Raw genomic sequence first — 24,515 nt, forward strand, 5'->3', positions numbered from 1 at the left:
CAAAGATTTTGTAGGCAACGACCTACTAGAGGCTACGACCTCTATGTTTATGAGCACCAACTCACTCGAAGCTCCAACTCCCACACTTAGCAGACTCCAACCTATAGAAAGCTCCAACTCCCTCTGCTTGTCTTTCTGAGCGCCGACCCACTATGCACAAACTTGTTATCCACCTTGACGATGTTGCTTACTTCAACTGATGATGGACAGTCAAATCTCTACTTCAAATCTGCACATCCTTTCTATAATTTGCATCTGTTTCTTTTAAATCTGCATGTACGTCTCATAAATATATCTTTTATATCTGTCCCCAATCTGGATGATATTGTACTTATTTTTATCTCATCTATTCAACATATATTATGTCAGATATTTCATTCTATATTTTATTTTTACTTTTTTTTTCACTATTAATTTTCTCTTATTCTTCAACCGCAGACTTACTCACATCTCTTACTTTTTGTATATTTCTTTTTGATATATATATCCTTCTATCGATATATAATTTTGAACTCCTCACTCTTCTTTACTAACTCTGATTAAATATATATCAGATTAGAAGTATCCAAATATATTTATTTCTGCTCCTCTCTGCCAAGCTTCTCAAGCTGCTTACCTCCTTTTTTTGAAACATAAAAATAATCTTTATTTATGTCTTCACTTGTTTGAAGTTGTGAGTTTTCAAAATGAGAAGTCATGTCTCTTTGAAAATAATTAATACTTTATTAATAACAACTTTCTATTTAAATTATTTTCTTTAATGATAATTGCAACCCCCTTTTTAACTTAGGCTTCTTGAAGTTTTTAATCACGATTGTATTATAGGAAAACAATTGAACCTTATTTTGATTGCTAGCTAAAGTTTATTTATCGCCGTTGAAGCATATTGTTGGCTTTTAAAAATGGCATCGAAATTCTTATTGAAGATTTACAGCATCATCCCATTATTTTCATCTTAGTGCACATCCAAACTTCATAGTGTATTAAGGGTTTGATTGTCATGTTCAATGCTTTCACATATGTTATGTCCCTTCACTGAATATATGGTTTCGTGGCATGTTTAACCTACCGGTACAATTCATCAAAAATCGACATTACACAAAGCACCATTTATTATATTTCTTCTCCATATTCTGTTGCTAATCTATCGGGCCTTCCTTTACGACGTGGCTATAGGTGTTTATCCATTATCAGAATTCACACGTTCAATTTCACCATTCGCTGATACTTGATTTTTAAAACTTGAAGACGCCACTGTATATGTGGTAGTCTGTTTAAATGATGACTGGGCACAATTATTTCTTTGATGATTTTCTTGACCAATTTATGAGGTTTTTTCTTCATGTCGTGGGTATATAACTCTAACTTATATTGTTTGACCTTTGACATCATATTTCATGGAGTTCTAGTTAGATATGTTTACTTTGTTCAAACCTTCATTCCACATCATATTCTGATCTTTTACGGCTGCTTGGTCATCATGGTTTGTCTACAAAATTCAAACGTCACCTTGTGGCTGTTAAAGTTTCTATCGCTTATATTGATTTGTAATTTGTAAAGTCATCAGTCCAGACCTCTCCCTCTTTTTATCTGAACAAACTGTATATTTGTTTATGCTATAACAGCAATAAATATTTGGAATGGTCTACGTGTCATTCTGATATCACAGTGTACAAGTGTGTAACACTATTTTGTTCTGTGTTGTCCTGCATCTTGTCACCACAAAATGTTGGTAACAGCATGAAACTTTTTTCAAGCTAGTTTTGCGTTTCTCTAAGCTTGAATTTTATATTCAATTGCTTAATGTTGATCGATTGATCCATTTCAATTCGTATATCAAATTGTTTACTGAAGCCCTTCATCAAGTCTTTTCGTTTTGCTGTTTGTCGAGCCTTTGCTTGATTTTTGAAGCCTTCATAGTCCGTTCTTTGCTTTTGAGTTTGCGTTTGCTTGTTTTTAGTCCTTTGGTTTTGCTTATGTCATGCCTTCCGTTTTCCCCTTCGATTCGGTCTAACCTAGAGGTCAATTGGAGTTGTCAGTCAAAAGTTATGCCCGTTTTAGTGCCTCAGAAGTGGACATTTTAGGTGCAACAACACGAATTGAAAATATGATGTTATATTTTCAATTTGACATTCACTTTTTGAAAAATATAACATTATACTCACTTTTTGTTATGTTTTTAAGTTACTTTTACTTTAAAATTATAACTTAATGTGACTACAGTGCACTTTATGTTATAATTTTAAGTTCAGTTACTTTTTAATTTTTCACTTAAGGTAACTATATAACTATATAGTTTCATTTTAAATTTTTGGTTTTAAAAATAATATACTTATTTAAATGTCACTTTAAAATGATGTTTATCTATTATATTTAATAATATGATAAATGAATATTGTTTTTGACCCATTTGGTGACATTTTTACAATTTTAAGTGAATTACATGACTACAAGACTTCAAAAGTGGACTTTTTATATGCAATTGCATGCAAAAACTATGAAAAATGGACTCTTTACATGCCATTAAGGAAACCTTTCATGTCTTTACATCAAAATTCACAATAAATGGACCTTTTTGATGCTATGACATGAAGAGTCAAGTTTTTATGCCTAAGCATCTAAAAGGTGAGATACACTTTAAAATATGCAAGTGACCTCAAAAGGTCAGATTTTTCTCATAAGCATATTTTAAAATATGTTGTGTTGTGATGATCCCTATTTAACCCCTTGACCTAAAATTCAAAATTTAGGCATAACTTAGGGAATCATCCAAAATTTAGCAAACCTATGACCATCATTGTTATTAATGTGTTTGAGGAGATGAATATTTAATCTAATGAACATGATTATTTGGAAGATTTCTTCATATAGGACATAGGAACCTTCTTCTCTCCTTATTATGATTATTATAAGATGGAAGACTTACAGTGCCAAAGGGCGCGTGAAACAGACTACAAGCCATTCCTTGGAGGAATCCATCATGTGCCCAAAATTACTCCGCCTCTCCCTCCACCAACTCCCTACCTTAAGATATCAGAATGTGGACGAGAATAGACTCCTATGTACTATAATTGAAATACATTCCTAATGCTGTCTTAATTCTTTGAGAATATATCTAGTATTGCTTATTTCAATATTTATTTATATGTCATATATTTCTATCTATACTGATGTATATATACATTATATATATATGTATATATATATGTGTGCGTGTGTGTGTTTATTTATATATACATATTAAATAACTTGTATCATGTATCGATCTTTAATGACATTTCCAATATCATTTAATGTTTATAACTTTATGCAGAAACTAATATCAATCGCTTTGTTCTATTTTAATTTCATTAAATCACTTTCCATTTAACAATAACTATATTCTAAAATATTGAATAGAACAAATGTAAATATATATTTATACGTTGCCATTAATGAAAATTTCAGTATAATTCGATGCTCATGCCATAAAGTAATATTAGTCACTATTTTAATTTCGTTATTCACCTTTTATATAACTATATCAATATCTTGATGCATATATATATTTACACAGCTAAACTGAGTTTGACAGCGTACTGCGGGCAGAAATGTCAGTCCTTTGGCACGGGACAAGGTTGGTACCCGATTGCACTTTGACGTAGGGACTATTTGAGATTGGGTGCAGAGTTTGTCAGCACGTTGGCACCAGAGACTTCATGTATTTGTATATGGATCTGCACACGTGGATTCTTATAACCTTCGTGCCTGTTCTTACTGCACTTTTTCTATCCGCTTCTCACCTTATCATATGCCTACCGCAATTAACCTAACCCTAATAAGTATTATTTGGAGTAGACGTGATGAAAAGTCGTGCCCAAAATATATGATGCTTTACCATTGTTATCGAATGTTATGTAGTTAATTAGGTTTAGGTTTATTTTATTTCATTGAATTGAAAGTATTTATAGTTTATAGTAATGGTAAAGTTTAATGTATTTAAGGTTAATGTATAGTTTATGATAGTATTTATTTGAGTAGTGTATTTTGAATTAGTAATATATTTGTAACATAACTATGAGAGATGAATGATCAACATCGTTGCTCGGTGATCATTAATTCAACATTAATACTATTAATTATAATTTGTATGCTATTGATTGATATAATTTAACAATAGTGCTATATTTAAAGTATTAACTCAAATAATCAAACAAATATAAGCAATTGTTTATAAATAAAGAATACATTAATCATGGCTCATGACAGTCCCCCCTTCCTGAATTTGCTTGTCCGCAAGCAACATTAAGTGAGAAATGACTTCTTCTCCCACCCATGTAGCATCTTCCCTGGGTAGATTTTTCCATTTCACTAAGTATTCTGGAATAGTCCTGTTCCTCAGTCTCCTGTTATGCCTTTCAAGAATAACCTTAAGCTCCAAGATGAGTTTTCCTTCATTGTCTAGTGGTGGCAGATCAACACAAGGGCTTATATGTTTCTCAAGGACTTTCTTAAGTCTGGATACATGAAAGATATTATGAATCCTGTTGTTCTTAGGTAATTCTGTCTCGTAGGCTACTTCTCCTATCCTTCTTAGGATCCGGTATGGTCCATAGAAATGTGGTTTTAATTTCTCTGATCCGCTGACCTTGAGTGAAGATTGTTTATAAAGCTATAGTCTTAAGAATACCAGATCTCCAACTTCGAACAACCTTTCCACTCGCTTTCGATCAACATATATCTTCTGTTGGTTTTCAGCATGGTGGAGATTATCCTTTAGAGTTTTCATAATATCAATGCTTTGTTCGATGAAATCCTTGGCTCCTGGTACCTGGCTCTCTTGAATAATCAGATCTTCGAATGTAGTGGCCTCATATCCATATAATGCTTTAAATGGACTCATCCCAATTGACATGTGATGGGTGTTATTATAGCAGTATTCTGCTAAGTATAACCATTTGATCCATGCATTTTGTCGTCCTGTCACATAGTTTCTGAGATAATCTTCTATCCATTTATTAACAATTTCGATTTGTCCATCTGTTTGGGGATGATAACTGGTGCTGGGAGTTAACTTAGTTCCTGCTAATCGGAAAAGTTATTTCCAAAATAGGGTGAGAAACTTGCTATCCCTATCACTAATAATATTCTTTGGTAACCCATGTAGCCTAAAAATTTCTTTGAAGAATAACTCTGCTATCTGTGGTGCCTTATAATGTATGGATATTAGAAAGAAATGTGCATATTTGGTCAACCTATCTACCACTACAAGGATGGAATCTCTTTCTTGCACTTTTGGTAACCCTGTAATGAAATCCATGGAAACGCTTTCCCACTTTTGGTTTGGGATGGGTAATGGTTGTAATAAACTAGCTGGATGGTTTTGTTCAGACTTATTCTTTTGGCATGTGATACATTCTTGGACATATTTCATAATGTCTTTCTTTTGGCCTTTCCAAGAGTACCTCTCTCTTATCTTCTTGTAAGTCTTGTAGAACCTAGTGTGTCCAGATAGAAGGTTGTCGTGGTATTCCTTCATAATTTTTCCTTTAACCTTGGAATTTGCTACAAGCAGTATTCTTCCTCTGTATAGTATGAGTTCTTCAATTATTTTGAATTCATCATTGGGTATATTTCCCTCCATGATCTCATTAGTTCTTGGATCCTTAGCATATTCTGCAACAATATCATTTTTCCAATCGCTTGTGATACTAGTAAGGGTGTTCAATTGGCCTTGCCGAGATAAGGCATCTGCTACCATATTATGGGTTCCTTTGACGTACTCAATATCAAAATTATAGGCTTGGATTTTGGTTACTCATTTCTGCTGGCGTTCATTAAGATCTTTCTGATTCATGAAGAACCTTAAGTTGTTATGGTCTGTCTTAATATTGAACCTTCCACATACTAGGTATTGTCTGAATTTTGCCAATGCGTGTATGATAGCCAACATTTCCTTATCATAGATTGAGTAGTGCCTTTCTGTCTTTGAAATTTTTCGGCTCTCGAAAGCAATAGGGTGTTTGTTTTGCATTAGTACTGCCCCAATTCCTTCACCCGAAGCATCACACTGTAATTCAAACAGTAGTGTAAAATCTGGAACAGCTAAGACTGGGCAAGAGCTCATTTTTTCCTTTAACTCTTCAAAAGCTTCTTGTGTTGCCTCATTCCATCCAAAATTTCCTTTTTTTGTTAAGTCTGTCAAAGGGGATGCTAACTTGGAAAAATTCTTCACAAATCGTCTATAGTAGCTGCATAAGCCTAAAAATCCCCAAAGTTGAGTTAGGGTTTTGGGCTTTGGCCATTCCCTTATTGCTTTAACTTTTTCTTCATCCATGTTTACACCCTTGGCACTGATTTTATGACCCAGATAGAGAATTTCTTCTAACCCAAATTCACACTTTGATGCTTTTGCAAATAAGGATTTAGATTCTAATATGCTTAGGACTTCTTCAATGTGTTGGAGGTGCTCCGACCATGACCTACTATAGATAAGAAGGTCGTCAAAGAAAATAAGGAGAAATTTCCTGAGTTGTTTCTGGAAGATATGATTCATGCATGATTGGAACGTGGTCGGGGCATTAGTGAGGCCAAAGGGTAGAACTAGAAACTCGAAATGTCCATAATGACATCTAAATGCTGTCTTGGGAACATCCTCCTTCCTCATTCTGATTTGGTGGTATCCTGATCGTAAACCAATCTTAGAAAAATACACTGCTCCATGAAGTTTGTCAATGAGTTCATCCACCGTGGGAATGGGATAGCGATTTTTAATAGTTTTCTTATTTAATGCTCGATAATCTATACACATCCTCATTGTCCCATCCTTTTTTTTCACAAGTACCACCGGTGATGCAAAAGGATTGGAACTAGGTTGAATATGTCCCATTGCTAGGAGTTCTTGAGTGGCTTTTTCAATTTCATCTTTATATTTTTGAGGATGTCGGTAAGGGGTGGTAATCACTAGTTTAGCATCCTTTTCCAATTCTATAATGTGTTCAAATCCTCTCTTGGGTGGTAATCTTGGTGGAATTTCTTTAAACACCCTTCGATGTTTCTTAATAATGGTTTCAATATCTATATGGATGGCTGATTGTTGTGGAGTAGATTTGTTTAGTACTAAGCATTGTGCAACCCACTCTCCTTGACCATGCCGTAATATTCTTTCTATTCTTTTGCATGAAACTAGTTTCGTAGAACTATTAGGTATTCCTTCCAATGTTATTTCTTCCCCGTTGTGCTCAAAATGAATCTTCAAATTCGGAAGGTCAAACTCAAAACAGCCCAAAGAAAATATCCATGGAGTCCCCAAAATTATATCTGAATCTAGTGGAACCACATGCAAGTCCTCTCTGATGGTGTGTTTTCTTACTAATGTGATTTCTTGTTGTGGAGTCACCTTCGTACATCGTACCAATGATCCTGTGGCTTGAACAGCAGTAAATCCCTTGAACTTTTCAGATTTTAATTTCATTTTGTTAACGAGTTTTTCATCAATGTAGTTATGGGATGCTCCACTATCAACTAGTGCAATGACTTTCTGTCCATTAAGAGTGATCCTATTTCTTAAGACTTGATGCTTAGAGGGTTGAGTAATAGTGGCTATCACTCCATATTCTTCTCCTTCTTCCTCTTCTTGATTGCTTTTTTCACATTTTGCCTTTTTGTTGGTATTTTCTTCCTCAGGATTCTCTTCTATTCTTTGGAGGCGGCCTCTTTTTTTTACATTTATGTCCTGGTACCCAATCTTCACTGCAATTGCGACAAGGGTTTTTCTTTTGATTGCAACTATGGCTTGGCCCCCATGGTTCTTGGCATTTGAAGTATAAATTCTTTTTCTTTAACTCCTCTCGTTCTTTTGTAGGCACAAACTTTTTGTACAATTTATCTTTTTTGTGAGATTTTGTATTGGGCTATTCCATGATTTGTTATTTATGGTTGAGACCTCCAGTCTTAGTGCTATTTCAAAAGCATCGTCTAAGGATGAAGGCTTTAGGGCACTTACTAGACCCTTTAATGAATCTTTTAATCCTTCTATGAACAAGTAGGTAGAGCGTTCGTCATCTACTCCTGTGACTTGGATTGAAATCTTTTGGAATTATTTAATATAATCCTCCACTGTTGCTTGCTGCCTTATTTGAGTCAATTTCTTAAAATTCTCTTGGGGATGCCTTCTATCAAACGGACTACCCAAGAGCAAACGCACAGGCTAAGGCTACCAACAAAATCTTGGTGTCCATTATATAGAAATCTTGTGCTGTTGAAGGTGAGGATTGGGAAGAAAAATTACCCTCTGCGCTTTGGGCCTATTGCATGGCGTACAAGGTGACAATAGGGCACACACCATTTCAGTTGATGTTCGGACAGGAGGCAGTTGTACCTGCGGAGTTCATGATACCAAGCCTTAGGATAGCACTGGAAAACAAGCTAGGCGACATGGAAAGCCTAAGGGAGCAGCTGTATAAATTGAATAAGCTTGAGGAGAAGCGATTGTTAGCACAGTGGGCAACTAGGGTAACACATAATAGGTGTAAGGTGTGCCACGATAAACACCTGAAACTGAACAGGTTCCAACTAGGTTAGTGGGTGTTGAAGTATGACGGAAGGAACGAAGTTAAACTAGGCAAATTCAAAGTTAGATGGGTCAGGCTGTACCAGATCCGGGAGGCAAGGGACAATGGAGCAATAAAATTGTGGACTTTGGATGGACAAGAAGTGCCTCAGGCAGTGAATGGCTTGAAGTTGAAGATATACCATAGCCGGAAGACTCCCTCATCGCAGAATGAAGTTCGAATGACTCCTTCATCGTTGCAAGATGGCGAAGTCCGGTTGGAAAATTAAGTCTACTGTATATCTTTAAACAAAAAAAATTGGCAAAAAAAAAAGAAAAAAAAAAGTCACAAAGTCACCATACGGTTTTTTAGGAAGACACCGTATGACTTTTAAAGGCTGTCATCGTACGGCTTTGAAGGTCATTAGCTATACGGGCTTCTGAGTTCATTTGTAGAGTACCATCCCAAATAGTTATACAGTGTATGGATTCCAATTAGATATGTAGTGTGCGGATTGAGGGTCAACGTATGGATTTTTTAAGACATTGATTTCGACAATTTGCACCTTACGGATTTTGCAAGACATTACTTTTTTGCCACCGTACGGATTTCTTTTGATGTAGTCACTGTACAAATTTTCAAAGCCCAGCCAAAGTACAGATTCTTTAAGCCTAGTTACTGTACAACTTTTAAGGTGGATACAATAGCCAACGTACAGATTTTTCAAGGCATTAATTTTGGAGATTACCGCACGGATTTCCCTTATACATTTGCTGTACGGATTTTGAAGTACGGATTCATCAATGTATGAATGGTCTAGTTCACTGTACGGATTTTCACAGAGTTGATTTAGGAAGACTGTCTGTAATTTGCGAATTACCGTACAGCCTTTCCAAACAACGCATGGTGTACGGATTTTAAGGTCTTCATTATATGCATTAAGGAGATATTGATGCTGTATGGTTTCCATTGGTTATGAGGTTGCCGAGAGTGTCTTGAACAGTGAATCACTATCCATTGCCGTACAGATTCCAGGCTGCATTTGAAGGTTTCACCGTACGGAATCTGGAAGGTCTTGATAGCCGTACGGATTTTTAATTGAAGGATAAGTTTGATTATTTGTGTACAGATTCAACTGTTGATCTCAAGAAGAGCACCACTGTACGCAAGAGAATATTTTTGCTGGATGTTGCCGTACGCATCCATACGTTTGTAGGAAGAAAAGAATAATTGACTTAATAATATATATGGAGTCTTTAGGCAAAAGGAAGTGGAAAAAGCAGTTGGAAGAATCTGAAGCTCAGAAGGGCATGAACATGTCGAGTGCAGGTAATCAGAATGAGGGCACCAGCAGTAGCAAGCAGAAGCGTAAGCATTCGACACCTGCAATAGCTGAAATCACACCACAAACTATACAATTCGAGGGGTTGAGTGGAATGGATTGCAGAAAGTGGTGGCAAGAAACCCTTGATATGCATCCAGTAAAAGAAAGCATTAGAAGAGCATAGGTGGAATGGGCAATTTAGATGCCTGTGTTTTGCATTCGAGATTATGAAGGGTTCCTGTGCGTTATGATTGAGACCTATGGCAGAGCTTCTCGGAGGAGCACATTCGAGTACTTGGATAGAGACCTGGTGGTTTCATTCAAGGCAACTGATTTTACACGAGTCCTTGGCATACTAGGGCCACAGGGCAAAAAGGTTCAACCGAAGAAAATTTCTAAGGTAAAGCTATTTTTGATTAGACTGCTATGTGGAGATATGACTGAAGCAGAGCAATAGGCATTGGCTGAGACATCGAAGGGAAGGGGTTTAAAGAAAACAGACATTCAGGAGGGACCATGGCGATGCTTGATGGACTTGGTGAAAAGCAGGCTTACGGGATTATCTAGGGCATCCGATATCTCATTTCCGCAGGTGTCTATGATGAATGAAATAATGAACGGAAAGGTGTACGATTGGGTGTCTGTGCTGGCTGAGTGTATGCATGAGTTCATGACTCTCCAGCACAAGACATTCTGTATGCCACACTACGCCATTGGTCTCTTCCTCGATGCGACAACACGGATGATCCCAAAGGACAAGTTCGAGGCAAAACTTGGACCACTTGCTCCCGGGGAACCTCCAATCATGCATTGGAAGCACTTGGATACAGCCACTAGGTAGATACCTCGGATGGACACGGGAGGTGATATGGACAGCGGCCTTCAGGAGACATCTTTTGAGGAAAATAGTGTGGGAGTTAAAGAAGGGGAAGAAGATGATGAGGAGGTTCAGATTGTCACAACTACCCCCTTGTTTCCGTGCACTACGCTACCGGCTATTCCCTGTTTGGTGCTAGCTAGCGGGTTTGCACATGGCTCACATTCCAAGGTTTGGATAGACAAGGTGGCCGGTACTGATAATTGGTGTAACCCAGCAGGTAGTTACCCTAGCAACACCATGGTAGCACGGGGTAAGGCCTTCTCTTATCCGATCGGGAGTTGGGTGTGTCGTAGGGTTTGCACGGTCGACAACACCCGTTAGCCGAGAGACTTTGCTAGCCCCTGTTGAAGCACTTTCGGTAGCAGCAATCGTGGCACAGCTAGCAGCAGGAGTTACCGTAGCACAGCCAGCAGCAAGAGCTGCTGAAGCACAACTAGTAGTGGAAGTGGAAGTTGCTGTGGCTCAGCCAGCAGGAGTTGAGGCACCTACAGTAGAGAGCATGTTAGATAGAGGAGAGGAGATGGCCATGGAGGTACCCGACCTTGCAATACCGGAGATAGCAAAGACAGAGTACATTGGGTGTACACTTAGATGTCGTAGGATTTGATGCAGTGGTGACGATGGATGCAGCACTGTTGGCATCGCCTGAGTGGGATAGGGAGAGTCGACTTCAAGAGGTCAGTACTTTTTTGGGCACACGGTTTCACCTTGCTCCGGCTCCTCAGATGGTTTACTCAGATGGCTTATTTGCAGACTCCCACGCGAGATGATATTCCTGAGGTCGACACTCAGCCTTAGGTAGTAGAGCCAGTTTCAGACGTTGGACTGTCGCACAATATTGTTGAGCGTATGGCAGATGATGTGGAGATGGCTATGGGTATGCAGGACCATCCATTTGCACGGGGATCAAGAATGAAGGAGGCATTTTTTGCCAACTGTGCAGGTCTAGCATCCGGGGCTCGTCAGGTGTTGGATTCCATAGAAACTCAGGCATTGGATTTGGTGGTGAAGGAGCTAGAGGGAGTCATCTCGTTTATGCGACTCGGTTGCCGAGCTACTTTCATGGTCTGTTTTAAGGAGTAGGGATGGCCGGATGTAGAGACCGATGAAATGCGTTAGGATTGGGCCACCACAACAGAGTTTGGTGTGGACAGCCGGGTTGAGTTTCTGCTCCAGGAGATGGTGAAGTTGCACAGGGAGGCATACTACACTCTTTGGAGGGGTCAGGCGAATTAGGTAGTAGCTGAGAGAGCTCGAGAGGAATCAGCGGCTGGGTTGGCTTCTGAGAGGGCGGCTTGGCAATCCGAGAGGGAAGCCCTATCAGTCAGACAAAGTCAGTTGGCAGCAGAGAAGGAGCATTTGGTAGCAGAGAAGGTGCAGGCGACAACAAAAAAGAGAAAGAAATGGGAAAAGTTGGAGCGATGATGCAGTCCGTGTTGGAGCTTCAGATGGAAGCGGAGGCCGAGTTGAAGATTCAGAAGGAGTAGGTCTACAAGCTTCGGGCTGAGCTGAGCGATTTGAGAGCGTGGACCTGTTCCCCTGCCTAGTATCTTGTTTCTGGCGTAAGGTCAAATTTTGTTGTATTGTTGTCCGGAGACGGCTGTTCTTTTTGGGGGGGATGATGTAGTCGGTAAATAATTGTAAATGAGCCGACAGGTAGGTTAGTATGCATTATTTGTTATGTAGCCGACTTGTGCCCGACGGGAACCTTCCAAAAGGCCCTTCGGTGAGTATATATACCCCCTTCGGGAAGTATTGTATTCATCTTATCAATCATGATGTAATGTTTTGGCATATGCGAATAAAGGAAGAAGTTCTGCTGTTCTCATCTATTGTCTTTACGCATTAATTTCTTTAACCCAGTATAGTAAACAAAGGTTAATGTATTTAAGGTTACTGTATAGTTTATGATAATATTTATTTGATTAGTGTATTTTGAATTAGTAATATATTTGTAACATAACTATGAGAGATGAATGATCAACATCGTTGCTCGGTGATCTTTAATTCAACATTAATACTATTAATTATAATTTGTATGCTATTGATTGATATAATTTAACAATAGTGCTATATTTAAAGTATTAACTCAAATAATCAAACAAATATAAGCATATGTTTATAAATAAAGAATACATTAATCATGGCTCATGACATGTGCACTCCAAAAAGTGCGATTTCACTTGAAGGCATATTTTAAAATGTGTATGTGACTCCAAAAGGTCTGATTTTGGAGGACATATTTTAAAATGTGTTGTGTCCATTGAAAAGTCCAATTTTGAGAGAAAATATGCATTTGCTTCCCAAGAATTTTGGCCATAACTCAAGATTTGCTTCATGGATTTGCACGAAATCTTTTTCATTCAAGGTGTTTTTGCTTGGTGATGAGTTTGCTTGCATCAAAGATGGATTTAACAAGCTCAAAATCATCTTTGAAAGCCCAATCCTAGGGCACGTTTTTGAAGAAAACTCCAAAAATCTTCATTTTTGATCAACATTTTTGGATGAAGATGAATAGTTTTGCTCTTATTAGATGATTACATTGCATATTGGTTCATATTTTGGTGTTTAAAGACCAAATCAATTTGTTTGAGATTCTTGGTGAAATACGTTTTTTCCAAAAACGTACCATGAGTTTTAATCTTCAAAAATGTTGGAATATGGAGAGTTTTTAAGGCATCTTTTTCATCTTGCAACAATTTCTCCTTGTTTGCTGCCCTCTCCCAATCGAATTTGTAAGGTTGGAAAAGGTCTCACCATTTTTGAAGAATTTTTCAAACATTGGAGCATCTTTTTCCTTCTTATTTGGCACTTAATCTTCATGTAAGTGGACTTCTTTTTTCTTGCAATTTAATTCATGCTTATCTTGCTGATTTTATGCATGAAATTATTAGATGGTTGCCATTTGTGAAGATCTTTGCCATAGAAAGTGCATTTTTCCTTTAAATATGAAATTTTCATTCATTTTCATGTTTTTGGTTCTTTCCCAAGTCCAAATTTCGAATTTGAGCTTTAAAGTGCATTGCATCTTGGCATGTTTGGGTTATTTTCAAAGGTACGTTATTTGTTTTGTGTTTGTTTTTGTGCTTTGTGATTGTTTGTCGGTTTTCTCTACTTTGGTGAAGTTACAAATTCTTTCCCAAGAACATGTTTTTGCTTCATTTCATGCGAAAGCATCATCATGTTTCACTTCCATTTTCCATGTCACAACACATCGCATCTCATCTGACAAATGCGATTACATGCTTTTCATCTCATTCACCATTTGCACATGCATGTAATCTCATTTTCCGCTTCCCTTTTCATTCTTGCCTCTCCATATGCATTCACACCTCCATGAGTAAATACATGTTTTTCCACTTCCCATGTCATTACATGGTTTGCATCTCTTCCATTTGCACTTACATGTAAAAGCTTGTCTACCATCCACATTCACATGTCATCTCACTTTTCATTCCTCGTTACATGTTGCATTTACATGTAACCCATTTTCCGTGGAATGACATCTTGAAAGCCCAAGTCACATTTTGGAAATTAGCAATCTCTATTTGCAAGCATTCCCATGTGCCAAGCACTTTACTTTAAAGAAGAAAAAGAAAAAGAAAAGAGGTAAAGGTGCTGATGGAAAGTTGTTCTAAGTTTACATCCAGACATTGTCAAGAAAGTTTTCTAAGTGTCAGAGAATCCAGAATGTGCCAATCTAGAAAGGAGAATTCACGACAACTTAGAGCGAGAAAAGCAGGGTCACATCAAGTTTTCAAATGGCAACGGATAATTCATCAAAGAGAGTTAAAAGCTATCAGAAGATACAACACCATGGTTATCAAAGTGAATACATTGGTACAAAATACAGGAACTCCCAATCCTGTTATCATTTGGGATAGCATCGCCAAGTACAAGGCCCTTCAGAACAATCCTTAGGATTCTTTCCTTCTCTTCTGTCTTCTTCTTTCATGTTTGTAGTTGTAAAGAATGCATTACATGAAAATGCATAATTACATGTAATGTGAGTTAGATGTATGTAAAAGGATGTAATGCGAATTGCATGTGCAGTTGCATTTAACCCTATTTTTCTCTTGTAGTTAGACTAGGTCAAACTTGGTTGAGTTGCTCCCACTTTTTCCTCCATCTTTTTCTCAACTCTTGTGCCTATATAAATGAGTACCCCTTCATTGTAAAATCATCATTATCTTTATGCAAGAGAGCTCTGGAGAAATTTTGCTAGCAGAACTTTGTTTGTGTAAGCACCATTTTGAGAGAAAGTGAATACAAAGGAGCATTTGAGACTTAACTTTGATTAAGTGAGATTGTTATTTGTGTGAATTGTAAGCTTTGTCTATGATTCATCCAAGTTGTCTTTGATTCATATTGTCTTGTGTTATTGGTAATTGTTCTAGTGAATTGAATAGAAAAATGTTAAGAAACAATTGAAGCTAGAGCTTTGACCAAGAGCAATTGTGAAAGTGTATAGCTAGAAGCTTTGTCTATAGCTTATATTTTCTTCTTAATTTGCAAAATATCCAAGTATTTTTACTTTTAGGAGTCTTTGTGCCTTAACTGTAAAGTGTTTTTTTTTTTTTCATATAGAAGTATGACCGGACTTAGAGCCAAACTGGTACATTTTCAGCTAGCCTTTGAGTTAGTGAAGGTTTATTGGTATCACTGTTTCCAACTCTTGATAGAAGTGTAGTTAGAGATTCACTTTGCCCATTACTCGCTCCACGAGTAAGTGGATTCTTTCTTGGAAGATAAGAAGAAATGATATTGGTAACACTCATTTTATAAAATCTCTCGACTTCTTTCTTACCTTGAGTTGATCCAAGGAACGGTGAGAAGGGGGAGCTTTCCCTTTAAGGTAGGAGAGACTCTATCTCACACGCTGTGGCTGGTCATTCTATTTTGTGACTGAATTTTTACTCAAAACTGTCGGTTCCAAAATATCCACCCAACAGTTTTTTGGTGACTCCGTTGGGAATCAAACACGTTCTGAAGCCTCAAGCTTTCATTTGAAGTTTAGTTCCTTATTCTGATTGGCATTACTGGTTATCACACTGGCAAGTTTTGAGCACGTGTAGTCCCAGAGAAAGAAGGGATATAGTTCTTCTAGTTCTACCGGATCATTTTGGGCACAACGGGCTTGTTTTGATTTACTTACTAGCATTCCCTCTCTTTGCCATACTACAAGTTATCCTCCTAAAAAGAAGTTTCCTGTGCCCAGTGAAGATTCCTAGTTTTTCCATTAACGGTTTAAACTGAAAATAAATTCCAAATTGCATTACTAATCTATCAAGAATTATATTGATAACATTAATTGATAAATTACTTGTTCAGAAGAAAAATAAATTCTTGTCTAATTCTATGATATCTACTGATTTGAAATGAAAGAAGAACGAAGATATCTATGTTCTAATCTTAACATCTATCTTTAAAGAAAATGACTAATAACTTGAAAAGAATACTAAACTTACAGATTTGATAAGAGTATTCAAATTTGTATAAGGCTTCCTTAATAGATTGTCCAAGCTCTGGCTTTGGTAAGAGGAGAACCATTAACATAGGTTTAACCTCCCAGCCGCGAACCTTTTTACTTATCCCCACAGGTTCTAACTTAACAGAATGGCCCTCCCTACCCCGAGGTCGGGCTTGGGATGTTCATTGATCCAACCATCAGAGTATTCAGGTGGGTTGAGGTCCCAACAGTTATCCGACGGAATAACTGAAGTGTCTGGACAACAACAAGATCAATTGTTTCTAGCGAGTCTGCCTAATTCCACCCTGGCCAAGGATTTCAAATGTGAGTTTAAAACCCGATCTTCACCACTCAGCTTGACAACTATTTCAGAAGTGGAACTTGCATGAGCTAATATATATATTAGTTTGTTTATGTATAAATGTATAGGTTACTGACTTCATTCTTGCATTTCTTTTTCACAGGTTCATCTACACCTCCTCACCATAATCAGGCCATCAGGCTAGTGATTCCTTGGTGCCTGAACAATTAACCTTTACTGATATGTATTGTACCTTATTCACCTTATTCTGGCTCACAGCCTGGTGAATTCCTTGGTACTTTCTTTTATGATCTCATCTTTGTTTTGATCATTAATTCCAAATTTCATAGTAAATGCTATCAAGAAATAAACTCCTCTTCAAGAAAAAATTCGGGGAGGTTGTCTATTGGAATATCAATCTCAGTTATTTGATTTGAATAGGAAATAAGGCTAAAGTGATTGACTGATCTTCAACAATTTATAGTGATTTTTGGAAAAGAATTAATATGGACATCCTCTTTCTGGTTTTATGTCACAGCAAGAAACAAGTCAATCTAGAAATGAATAGACAAACTGGAAATGAAAAGACAAGCTGATAATGAAATACGATGGGTTATATGTATAGTTTGATGAAACAAAAAGACAAAATAATTTCTAAAACGTATGTGAAATCCTGTACGTCTACCTATAGGAATAACTGCATATTTTAATTCAAATAAGGAAAGGAAATGGTATTGTTCTTTTGTAGAATACTAGAGCTGTCTTACGTGACTTATTTTTGTGAAGATGTGGCTTGGGTTCTTGAGAGAACTCTCCAACCGGCAGCAATATCCTAGCCGTATGCTTCTTATTTCCTTGCTGCTTCCTCTGTGGCTGATTCTGGAAGCTTGGTTGAAGGTTTCAAATGAAAATTTGGTTTGTAGGGTTAAAAGCAATGATGAACGCCAAGGCTTGGAAAAAGACAAGGTGCCGAGTTATGTTTGAAATTCTTATAATATAGGCGTGAGCTTGTCTATACGGCTTCCATCGGTTACAAGATCATATTTAGATTCTTTATTCAATCGGCTAGAAATAAATAAAGAAAAGGAGGGAAAAATTAAAAAGAAAGGAGATGAAGAGTTTAATTAAATAATTAATATTATTTGTATTATTTTATTTTCTTGATTGAGATTATAGGTACGTAGTTCTAAGGTGGTATAATTGGATTAATGATTTTAATGTAATGATGCTACTTTATAATTATTTATCTATGATCTTAATTGAGAGAATAAAATAATATTAAAATGATATTATTATTTAATAATTTCTTAAAGGTAAGAACTTTGTTTATTTTTAATATTTATATTGTTTTACTTATAGCTCATGCGGTTCCACCATGAAATAAATTGCCAAGTCCTAATAACCTTGCCAGGGTGGTTTTTAGGTCAAACCTGTCATTCCTGATGACTGAACCTTATGACCATCCCCTTCCGATGACCTCTTTTCGTAATGCTTCCCCTCTCTCTCCGGTCTTCATCTTGTGAACATTTAAACAACATTCTCGCCAAAACATCAATTGAAGTTTCATAGTTTGTTTAATAAAATCATCAAGTGACCATTACGAAGTTCATCATAATAACTAACTTATTCATCATGCATATGCAACGGCTAAAAATTGATTGACTCCATTTCACATGATCATGAATAATTAACACAACGGCTAGACTTAACTGACTCAATTTCATATGAACATGAAGGAAACGGCTATAACTTAACATATTAAAACAACGGCTATAATTAACTAATTCAATTTCACATGAACATGAAGGAAACAACTATAATTTAACATATTAAAACAATGGCTGTAATTAATTGTTACAAATTCACATGAAGAAATAAATTGGGTTCAATGGGTATAACCAATTTAAAATTTATAGGGCAAAAATTGGGATGTAACAATCATATGACAAATAATGGTTAACGACCATCATCATTAAACAGTTAGACAAATAATTGACAACAACATTTCCATAGAATACAACAGTTATATTTAACTACCCTTTTCACATGATTATGAAAGAAAAATCCATTCAATTCAACAACTACAATAATTTAAATTAGGTAAAAAATTGGGATGTAACAAACCTGAACAAGTTGGACGAGAAAAGGGTGATGGCTCAGTGGGCCATAGACATGGAGCAACAACGAAGGAAACTCTGGCATGACAAACACCTCCAATGGATGAATTTTACATCAGGTCAGTTGGTATTGAAGTTTAATGGGTGAAATGAAATTAAGCCTGGCGAATTTAAAGTGAAATGGCTAGGTCCCTACAGAGTTCGAGAAGTTGCAGCTAATGGGGCCATGATGTGATGGACACTTGATGGTAGAGAAATGCTTGATGCATCGGTCAATGGCTTGAAGTTAAAAGTCTACCATCAAAGGCAAGGAAGCCAGGATCGCCTGAGAATGCATGGGTAATTTAGTTTAGGATATTAAAAAAAAAGAGTAAATGACCATCATTGAACGATGAGGTCAACGGTGGAAAATTGGACCTTGTGGATGGAAAGAAGGTTCCTATGGAAGACATAAAAGAGGACCACAAGCAAGGACACAAACAACTGACAGGAGAAAAGGGTTGCGGGAAAAATCAATAGTACCATGAAGAAGAACTAGCCAACAAAGGTTTCCACAGAAAACATTCTCCGCAGGTGTTCGAGAAAGTTCCTATGTAAAACAAGAGTTGCGAAGGCGCAAAGGTTGTGGAGAGAATTGACTTCTGTGACGAAAGCACAAATTGGAAACAAAATAAAGTGAGGGCCCACGGAGAAAGGTCGACACACAGAAGCATAGAGGTCCATGGGCATATAAAATCCTGTGGAAGGCATTGACAAAGCCCTTGAAGGTAGAGAGGCTACGGGCTACGAGCTCTGCAGAAAGCCCGACTCCCAACAAAAATCATTAAGCATAGCACCCAAGTGGACACGAAGTTCTGCGGATTGGCTCTATGCAAAAGCATTCATAGTCATAGGCAAGTATTACGAGAATGAAAGAGGTCACGGATACTAAAGGGAATTCTGCAGAAACACTAACTTTCGAGTGAAAGAGATAAAGGTTGTGAAAGAGCGGGGCCGAGGTAAAATATTGATTCCACAAAGACATAGAGAGGGTCTGTGGAGGTGAAAGCTAGGACCGCAGATAAAAGAGGTATCGAGAGATAGTTGTTACGGAAAGTTGAAGAACCGCGAGCATAAAAAGGGAAACAAGTGCACGTTTCCACATGATATATATCAAGGGCCCTTGGCGACTTCAAGCACAAATGTTTAGCAACATATTAGTAAGAGAGGAAGGACAATCGAAGCCACCATCAGCGACAACCTTTGCATGATTGATATTGGAAGTCGTGAAGAAAATTGCATCTGTATCACACCACAACAATGACAGAGGTGGCCTCCAGCCCTAACTGTTTTTATGCATAACAATAGAACTAGAAAGCGTTACAATATGCATTCAGTAGGCAAGAGGAGGTGTTGGAGGGATTAATTGGAAGCCGATAGTTCGAGCATGGGCAAGAACACAAGAGTTTTATGCTCAGGTGTTCAAGTTGCAGGTCAAATTTAAGAAGCAACTTCCAACAAGAAGAAGAAGGTCCATCCCAAGATTTAGCAAACTCTTCAAAAAGAAGAAATTACACATCTTACAGTGCAGTTTGAGGGACCTAATGGACTTGAATGTCGGCGATGGTGGCAGGAAACACCTAACACAAACATGGTAAAGAAGATTTTGGAATGGGCACAGGTGCATTGGGCAATTCAGATGTCGGTATTCACTATTCATCTTTTTGAACATATCCTTCAAATGATGATTGAAGCATTCGACAGCCATACCAGAAGCAACTCATTTCAATATAAGAAGCATCCTATCACTGTCTCTTTTAGAGCCATAGATTTCATGAGGGTTTTTGGTATCCTAGGTCGGAGAGGACGCAAAGTAGAAATAAAGGATCAAGATGGTTGCTAGAGAACTCACCCTACTGAGTTCGAGTCCATAGTATAGGGAACAAGAAGCAAAGGAATGCGACACAAGTTCATTAGAGAAGGGTAGTGGCATTATATCCTCGATGTGCTGAAGAGTCAACTTGCAGGAGCAAGTTGGGCCTCAGACATTGCTTTGCCGCAAATAGTTTTTATGAATGGTATCATGAATGGATTGATTTATGACTGGGCATCCCTGTTGGCAGATAAAATGTACGAGTTCACAACATTGTAACATCGTACTTTCTATATGCCCCACCATGCCATTGGGTTGTTCTTGGAAGCTGCACTCCATTAGATTCTCTCCAACATGTTGGAGATACCTTCCAAGGGCAAGTTGGCGCCAAGGGAGCCTCTGATATTTTACTAGTGACAGTTGGATACCGACAGAATGACATGGCAGAATAGGGTGAGATAGGAGTTGGACACTCATGGTGACACAAACAGTGGAAGGGAGGATACCATGGAGAGTAGTGCAAGCGCTTCATAGGGAGACAACACTCTGGTAGAGGAAGACGAGGATGACAAGATGAAGGCAATGTCAGTACCATGATTATTTTTCACACCTCTTATGTTATCCACTTCGGCACACTTAGTGCTTACCACTATCGTGCCTTCTATTTTACCATTTGGCCAGATGAGAGCACCAATTGGTATGATGCCATCGTTGGTGATGACCGTGAGGGTTCTTGGGGCTGAAGCAGTGGTGACGACACAGATAGTTCTTACAGAGATAGTGACCCAGGAAAGTGATACAATCCCAATTGTTCAGGATCAAGCCGACGTAGTTGTGGTTGATATAGTCCCAATGGAAGGAGCAACATATATGCATTAGGAGGGCGAGGCTAGAGGTGATTGGTACAGAGGTCGTGGTAACTGTTGACTCTGCTTTATTGACCGAACCAGTGCATATGGCACAGCTAGAGGTAGTGGACATCCCACCTATGATAGACTGTGCCAGCGAGTTTTTACAACAATGATGTTCGACTTACTCTTGTGGAAGTAGGACCCTCCATTCAGTCCCCGAGAAGGGAAGATATTTTGGCTAGAACACCAACAATTTTAGCACTAGGAGATATGGAGATAGCACGATCTGAGAATGCGGCAGGTGATGAGGTCACATCGGAGGTGGAAATAGTTGCAACAGGCGGAAGAAGTTCCTAGAGGATGGAGGTAGAAGCCACACACAGGTGATGCAAGCAAAAGAGGAGAAGGTAGACTATGGTTTAGATATTGAGAGAACAATGACATACCTCAGGACTCTAGGCGAGGTGTTGGAGATGGGTCGTGTGATTGGTTAGAATGCAATGACTAGAATGAGGGAGTTACAACTTGTCTTAGCTTATATACGGACGAGATATGTTGTATGCTTTCAATCTTGCTTTGAGGAAAGAGGTGGCCAACAATTGAGACGCCTAAAATGATGGCAGACTGGGCCACTTAACCAGAGTTGGGACTCGAGTTAGGATTGGGTAGAAACATTATGGAGAGGCTTCACCGCAAGGTAGTAGAGGTGTATAAAGACGCCTACTATACCCTACGACGTGTTGAGGCCGGAGAGTGACGGCTAAGAGGTCTCGAGAGGTAGAGGCAAAATCTTGAGAAGAGTTAGCCAATCAGTTGGCTAAGCAACAAAGGGATTGGGCAGCAGAGCGAGTAGCACTCTTATAGGATAAGGAAAGGGCTGAAAAGGAGTTAGAGGAGGCCAAAGCTGATGTGATGATGAGTAGGGTGGCCAATCTAAGAAGGAAACACACGCTATGGAGGTGGCACTTTTGTTGAAGGAAGCTATGGAGATCAATTTGAGGACACAAAAAGATTTATGTATTCGCACAGACCAAGTATATGAGCTACATCAGATACTAGACACTCAAGGGATACACCCTCCTCCCTCTTAGTCTATGTTTTCTTGGTGTAGTTAGTTGTCTTCAATTTCACAAGTCGTCAAGACACTTCCTTTTCTTTTGGGGGGATGATGTTTTCAGAAAATTGGGTAGTTAGACAGTTGGTCTACCCGAGGGAGTTACACGGATGTGATGGTTCACCTCACATCCCCTCAGACATTATATATATGCATTCTTCCTTTTGATTGGGACATGGTTGTACAGAATAGATTTGTATATGGTAACCAATGAATGAATATAATATTATTGTGTTCTCTTTACATTCTGTGTTAGATCCTTTACTTCCTGAATGCAACTAATCTATGTTACCCCATGAGGGTAAACAAAATTGATCAATAATTAGTATAATATAGTCAATATCATCATAAAATAGTATTAAAATATAGTAAAATAAATAAATAATTCAGTAATATAATTTATTTAATAAATAATAATAAAGAAGAATTTAATAGATAAATAGCATTATTAAATTTAAAGATTTAAAAATAATAATATTATGTGAAACAATATAATTATAATATAGTTAAATCAATAATATTAAAAATATGCAAATAACATATAGTTTATTAATTAACCAATATTAATTAGTAATAAATACTATTAAAATTAAATAAATATAAAAAGAATAGAATGAAAAATAAAATTTATATAAAATAATAAAATTAGAATATAACATAATGAAACTTAGTTAAATTAATGAAGGGTCAAGAGGTATAAAATGAAAAGTTGCGACTCCTTTAAACATGAGATATAAAATGGGAGAAGATAACTTCATTTGGAAGGGGAGAAGTTCAAGGAAGAAAAAACAGTATAGGAAGTAATAAACAGTATTAATCCGAAAGGCTGTGACTTAAAGGGGCAACAATAATGAAAAATTATGACTCTTTCAAAAGGCATTAATGATGAAGGGTTGAGACTCTTATAAATGATGGTAGTTATGAAAGGTTTTGACTCTTCCAAAGGACAATAATAATGAAGTTTTGCGACTCTTAAAAGGAATAGTAATTGTAAAAATGTTGTGACCATTGCAAAGAGAAGACATGATGAGGCGCAACTCTTTTCCATCATGGAAGATATAAAGGAAGAATGTTTCATTTTTGAGAAATTGGGGGAATAATATATTACTCTCAAAGGCAATAATGAAAAGTGACCTCTCAATTCTAATGAAAGGTGGTGAGCATGTCAATAAAGGATACTTAATTCCAAGACAGGAATAGGAGCAATAATAGAAGATTATTAGTTAAATTTTGAGAGAAAAACCAAAATAAACAGCAATGCCGAAAGGGGACATTACACCCAATTAAAGTTTGTAGGGATGAATCTTAGCCCTTAACCTTGAATGAATCTTGACCCTTCATTGTAATTGAACAACTATAAATGACCAAGGCCTTGTCATTTGTAACTCATTAGTTTTAGGGTAGAGTAGGAGGAGTGTTAAATTGTTGCCATAATGCTATTAAAGTGATTGATGATTCATTGTTGCTCGCCATGGTGGATTAGTTAATGGTAGTTTGGAGTGTTGCATGGTTTCTTCAAATCCCCATTTAGAAGATATTCTCATTTAAAGTTGTTGAGATAGAGTAGAATTTTCTTAAGTAGTTTAGTTGGATGAAAGAAATTGTGGATGTTTCCTTTTTTGATGTGAACATAACTAGGTGAGTAGCCTCTTTTTGATTGTAAGTGTGCCTTGTGTGTTTAGCTGGATATTGAAAGCACTTCACTTAATTGATATTAAATCTTTAGTTTACATCATTTGATGAGATTGAAGAGGAAATATTGATTTGAGAACCGTTTGTGAATATTCTTAGAAGCTTTCACTAAGTGGGTGGAGTCATTGACAAGATTGCATCTAGTAGAGTCCAAGTTCATCCATCTTCCTTGTATTCCCTGTTAGAAATATAAGACTTTAAGTTGAGAGTTGAAGAGTTGTAAAATCAAAAGCTATATTTTCATTGCACATTGTAAAGCCAAATCTATAGGAGTGAGTTGATATCCATTGAATGAACAATGTAAGTCCCCTTAGTGATCCCAACAAATTATATTATTTCATTGAGCATCCACAAATTGAAGGTACCTTCAAATCATTTCATGA

At 37.3% G+C, this 24,515-nt stretch overlaps 1 protein-coding gene across 4 annotated transcripts in view; it reads left to right on the forward strand.

The window, feature by feature from the left end:
- Window positions 1–24,515, forward strand: part of LOC149532273 (protein ORANGE, chloroplastic-like) — a 256,417-nt gene that overhangs the window by 112,092 nt on the left and 119,810 nt on the right. The window lies entirely within an intron of this gene.

Source organism: Cupressus sempervirens, chromosome 10, assembly GCF_028749045.1.
Source record: "Cupressus sempervirens isolate cs-2001-9-10 chromosome 10, ASM2874904v1, whole genome shotgun sequence".
Taxonomy (NCBI): domain Eukaryota; kingdom Viridiplantae; phylum Streptophyta; class Pinopsida; order Cupressales; family Cupressaceae; genus Cupressus; species Cupressus sempervirens.